This window comes from Sorex fumeus, unplaced genomic scaffold (assembly GCF_029834395.1).
Source record: "Sorex fumeus unplaced genomic scaffold, SorFum_2.1 ptg000032l, whole genome shotgun sequence".
NCBI classification, from domain to species: domain Eukaryota; kingdom Metazoa; phylum Chordata; class Mammalia; order Eulipotyphla; family Soricidae; genus Sorex; species Sorex fumeus.
In genome coordinates this window covers 8,349,552-8,355,985 of record NW_026606089.1, presented here as the reverse complement: position 1 = coordinate 8,355,985, position 6,434 = coordinate 8,349,552, and the positions used below count along the sequence as shown (strand labels likewise).

General features: G+C 37.6%; 1 pseudogene; it reads left to right on the top strand.

Moving 5' to 3' along the window:
- The first annotated feature begins 3,549 nt into the window (after window positions 1–3,549).
- Window positions 3,550–3,645, top strand: LOC130025832 (uncharacterized; annotated as a pseudogene).
- Window positions 3,646–6,434: the final 2,789 nt, after the last annotated feature.

Sequence of the window (6,434 nt, the reverse complement as noted above, 5' to 3'; positions counted from 1 at the left end):
ACAGAAAAATAGATATGCTGGGTTTTAAAGTTCCATCAGTATTCTGAGGTACAAATGAAGGATATATATATTTAATGTTTTATCCAATATCTGTGAGATAGACCATTGCAAATCTATTCATAATTTTCTCCCAGTCATACAACGATCCAACATCAGTCCCTCCTCTAGTGTACATTTCCCAAAACCAATATTCCTGGTTCCCTAAAACCATCCCCCAACACCCTACCCCCACCCCCAGTGTGTCTCTATGGCAGGCTCTTTAATTCTTTCTCTCTGTCTCCTTTTTATTTTGTGCATTAAGGGTCTCGTACAGGTACTAAGAGGTCATCATGTGTGTTCAAGGAATTTAGCATTTTTATCAGGAAAGTAAGCCTGGAGTAGCTTTGAGGTATGGAAATGTCTGCCTAGGCTTCCATAAGTACAGGGCAGTGGGGGTGGGATGCCCATCCTGCCCAAGAAAGCCTGGAGATTTCAGTCACAAAACCCGCATATCCGAATTTTCAGCTGTTATATTTCAGTGGGAGCCATCCTGAGACGATGGAAACCAGAAGAGAGCATGGTGGCGATTTTGGATTGTGGGAGCAAGTGGCTGCACTGGGTTCTGTTTGGGTGGGCACCAAACTAACCTGCCTCCCTCCAATTTACCCTAGTGTGTTCAGCCTTTTGCAGGTCCAAGGTTAACTGTGGCTGTTGATATGTTCCAGATTTGTCTATGGGTCTCTGAAACAAGACCAATGCATTAGCTTGTATAGCTGAGCCAGGGGTGGTTTGATAACATGGCTCCCACATATCTTTCGGGAGTTTAATTTCTCGGGAAACGTAGTCCTGAGTTGTTGGGAGCCAGCCAGAGGCACAGTGGCGATTTGAGGTTATCAGGAAGCATGAAGACACCATCAGACTGTTGATGTACTCACCTGAGGGTACAGGTTGACTTCCTGCAGGCACTGCACCACCAGACTAACAAATATTCATTGAATGAATGAACGAATAATCAACATTTTCAAAATGTGTCTCTTTTTGCATTTTAGAAGGGTAACTTCTAACAGGAAAATAATCTTCATGGTATAATCAAGACCTACGATTTATTCTTAATATATTTAATAAAAGCTACACATTTTGGAAATTTATACAAAGAAATTCTTTTAAATTATCTGTCTTCATAATTTACTTGTAAATTACTAAGATATCACTGTTTCTTCCACCCTTCTTAGCATAGAAATTTACAGACAGAATGTGCTAAGTAAAAATTCATTTTGGCACTTCTGTTCAATGTAGTACTGGAAGTACTTGGAAGAGAAAATAGATAAGAAAAAGATATTAAGGGTTTTTCATGTATGAAAATTAGAAATAATCTCTCACTCTTCACAGAAGATATCATACTATATTCAGAGAATACTAAAAACTCTAGGAAAAACTCCCAGAGACAATAGACATTTATAGTAAAATTGCAGGCTATAAACTCAATACCCAAAAGTCTATGGCTTTTTTATATGCAAGTAATGAGAGAGAAGAAAGTGACATGAAAAAGCAATCCCATTCACAATCGTGCCTCAGAAAATCAAGAACCTTGGAATCAGCTTAACTAAAGAGGTAAAGGACCTATACATCAGGAAATTAAAAAGGACACGAGGAAATGGAAACATATATACTGCATATGGAATGGGAGATTTAACATTGTCAAAATGGCAATTCTCCACGAAGCATTGTAAAAATTCAACTTGATCCCTATAAAGATACCCATGACATTCTTCAAAGAAATTGATCAAGCACTCCTGAAATTCACATGGAACAACAAACGCACACGAATAGCTAAAGCAATTCTTGGGGAAAAAACAATGGAGGCATCACCTTCCCCAACCTCAAACTCTACTACAAACGATAATAATGAGAACAGCATGGGACTCAAACAAAGACTCAGCTGCAGACCAATGGAAAAGGATTGAATATACTGACACACACCCTCAAATATATAATCATCTAATCTTTATAAGGGAGAAAGACATGTGAAGTGGTTCAAGAGAGTCCTCCTTAACAAACGGTGCAGAAAAAACTGGACAGCTACAAGCAAAAAAAAAAAAAAATGGCTCAGACCTCTACCTAACACCATGCACAAAAGTCAGATAAAAATGGGTCAAAGGCCTCAACATCAGACCAGAATCCCTCAGGTTCATTGATGACAAGGTCGGCAAATCCTTCCACGTCATTGAAGCTAAAGGTATCTTCAAATATAACACGCCACTTGCCAAGCAACTGGAAACAGAGATAAACAAAGGGGACTATCTTAAATTAAGCAGCTTCTGTACCTCAAAAGAAACAGTGACCAGAAACAAAGACTCCACCATGCGGGCAAGATACTCGCAGAAGCCTACCAGGTTCTCTGAGAGTGAGAACTGGACAATCAGAATTGCTGTCTTCTAAATAGGATCCAGTCTCTGGATGTTGGCCATTGATGGCATTACATGGATCCAGGGGCAGTTCGTGGTTGTAGCACTGAATTATTAGAAGATGGGGGATCTGGAAGGAGGGGGCACAGTCTTGATCTGAGTAGCCATAGAGATCTCATCCCCCGGTCCTGCACATCTGGGTTCCTCTTCCAGTTCCTTCATGCATGAGGCTCCTTCAAGCTTGGGAAGGGTGGTCTTAAGCGTACCTATGGCTGGTTGCAGAAGTCTTCAGCTGCCGGGGCTCTAATCAGGGTGGTGAGGGAATCTCACCACGCCACCTCCAAGGGGCCCCAGTGAGGAAAGCCATGTGCGAGGTCAGGACATTGTCGTTTTAGACATATTTGGAATTAATTTTAGATCGAAAAGTACACATCATTCAAAATACTTATGTGCTTAGTAATAAATTACTACACACTTGGTGAATCACCTCAGAGACCCCACTCTGCTCAGAGAACTAGATTTTTTAATTACAGGTCTGTTTTGCCCATGTGTCATGACTGACAATCACTATCAGTAGATATGAAACTCACTACACACAAAGATGCACACAGGTTACTTTGAGTCATCTATGTTGTTAATGTGAGTTGGCCATTAAACTTCACTGAGACCCTTTGTTCTGTCCTTTATAGGAGCCTCATGAGTCTCACCTTCCGTTCAAGTTGAACTTGTAATAAGTTGGAATGAAATCATCAATATGATCCTCACCTCATCCTTCAGGAGAAAAATCCTACATACATTCAAGGTGGTCAAAGTGCAGACAACACCATCCACCTTTTCCTGGAGATGTACACAGGACTGAGGTGAGAACAGCAAAAGGCTCTAGTTTAATGGTCTTAATGAAGAATTCAGGAAACAACATTAAACAAACTCATATACCATCTTCCAAAAGAATTATTTTGTAAAACTAATGCCTAGGGGGTATGGTAAACGATAATATAGTAAAAACCATATTTTTATTTCTGGGACATTAAAGTTCTAAATCTATTTATTCATGCTGCTTTGAAATACATTCCTTGATTAGGAATCATTGTCTGCCATAGGAGTGAGGAAGGACAACAGTCAAAGTAATAAGAAGAGAAAAATATGGAAAAATTAACTCCTAATAGTTTTGATAACATATATTAAAATTGAAATGATACAATGATGAGCATGGTCCTTGCACAGAGATAACATGCAAACTTGTAAAGCATTCCATATTTATGTTGCCAGAAGAATTAACAGTTATACTTTAAGCTAAGACAATCCCCACAAGTACAAAAATTATACATAAAGAGAGCACAAATCCCCAAAACAACAATCTCTCTCAAGGTCAATGGACTAAATGTGCCAATTCAGAGGCACAGAATAGGAAGATGAATTAGAAAACTGAAACCAACGTTCTGCTGCCTCCAAGAAACACGTCTGAACAATCAAAGCACCCATGGGCTAAAAGTAAAAGAGTGGGAAACAAGTTTTCAAGAAAATATGACCTCCACAAAGCTGGAGTGGCCATACTAGTATCAGACCACATGGACTTCAGGCTAAAGGTTATCAGAGACAGTGAAGGTCATTTCTTAATGATCATGGGATATGTACATCAGAAAGAACTCACCCTCCTCAATGTATATGATCCTAATGACAGACCAGCAAAATACTTAAAAACAACTTCTAATTGACTTATAGAAAATCATTGATAGCAACACAATACTAGAAGGAGATTTCAACACTTCTTTGTCACTTCTCGATAGATCAAACAGACTGAATCTCAGCAAGGAAATCTTTTCTTTAAGAGAAGTAATGAACAACCGATGGCTTAGGGAAGAAATCAAAGAGGAAATAAAAAGTTTCCATAAACAAATGAGAATGAGGACACGAGCTACCAGAACTTGTGGGACACAGCAAAAGCAGTGTTAAGAGGAAAGATTATAGTTCTGTCAGAATTCATCAGGAAGAAAGAAAGGGCCTACAAGAATAAATTAGAGCTCAAGATTTTGGAAAATAACCAACAAAAGTAGTCCAAACTAGGATGGAGGAAGGAAATAATAAAAATTGTACCAGACATCAATGAGCTAGAATCCCCAAATACAATCCAGAAGATCAATAAGAACAAAAACTGGTTCTTTGAGAAAATAAATAAGATCATTAAACCATGAGAAGCCTCTCAAAGAAACAAAGAGAAAGAATTCTAATAAATCGAATCAAAAATGCAAAGGGGGGTATCCTAATAGAAAGTACAGAAATCCATAGGATCATCATAGATTATTTTGAGAATCTTTGCAGCAGGAAATGAGAGAATCTTGAAAAAAATTGATAAATTATTGGATTCCAATTACCTCCCAAGGCTGAACCAAGAAGATTTGGAATACTTGAACATATCACTAACAAGGAAATTGAAATGATGGTCAAAATTATACCCCCAAACAGAATCCAGGGCCCAGATGGATTCAATAGTGAACTATTTCAAACCTTTAAAGAGGAACTGCTTCCAACATTTTTAAGATTTTCCAGGAAATTGAAGAAACAGAAATACTCCCAAATAGTTTCTATGAGGCAAAGATCACCCTAATACTCAAATCGACAGAGACACCACAAAAAAAGGAAATTGCAGACCTATTTCCTTTGTGAATACAGATACAAAAATTTTCAAGAAAATACCAGCAAAGAGAATCTAGAAACTCAACAAAAGATCACACACTATGACCAAGTAGGTTTAGCTTGGGGATGCAAGGATGGCTTAACATTCTCTAGTCAATCAACAGAATACACCATCTCAATAAAATAAAGATAAAAGTCATATGATCATATCAATAGATGTAGATAAAGCATTTGATGAGATCCAGCACCCATTCATGATGAAAAACTCTCAACAAAATGTGAGTTGAAAGTACTTTCCTCAATATAGTCAAAGCAAATTACCACAAACCCACAGCAAGTATTATTCTCAAGGGGGAAAAACCAAAGGCTTGGAGCAGAAATCAATGAAATAGAATTCCAGAATACAATCAGGCACAAAACAAGTTACCCACTCTCAAAACTCCTATTCTTCATAGTACTTGAAGTACTTGCCATATGATTTTGGTAAAAAAAAAAAAAGATATCAAGGGCAACCATATAAAAAAGGAAGAACTCAAGCTTTTACTATTTGGAGATAATATGATACTATACTTAGAAAATCCCAAAGAATCTCCAAAAAAGCTCCTGGGAACAAGAGATTTGTTTAGTAAAGTACATATTACAAAATCAATATCTGGTACGCCATGGCTTTCCCATATATTAATAATGAAAGAGAAAATTTGTTGTTACTGTGTCTGGCATAGAGATAGAGATAAACAATCCCATTCACAATAATACCTCAGAAAATCGAGTATATTGGAATCAACTAAAAAGGTTAAGGAACTATACCAAAAAAAAAAACCTACAAAACACTACTTCACGAAATAAGAGAGTATATGAGGAAATGGAATCACATCCCATGCTCATGGATTGAGAGGTTTAACACTGTCAGAATGGCAACACACCCCAAAGCTCTATAAAGATTTAATGCACTTTCTATAAGGATACCCATAACATTTTTCAAATAAATAGATTAAACACTCTTGAAACTCATACACAACCATAAACTCCCATGAAGAGTTAAAGCAATCTTTGGTAAAAAGAAGAAGGGAACACCTTCCCCAACTTCAATCCCTACTACAAAGTTGTAGTCATCCAAATACCATGATATTCAGATAAAGACAGGCCTCAGATCAATGGAATATAGTCAAATATCTTGACGCTGGCCCTCAGATTATTATTACCTAATCTTTCATAAATGCTCAAGAAATATGAAGTTGAGCTAGGAAGTCTCTTCAGCAACTGGTGCTGGGAAAACTGGACAGCAACATGCAAAAAAAATGAACTCAGACCTCTTTATAGTGCCAGGCACAAAGTCAGATCAAATGTATTAAAGGCCTCACTATCATACCTGAATTCTTAAGATATATGGAAAAAAATGTGGGAAGATCCCTTCAT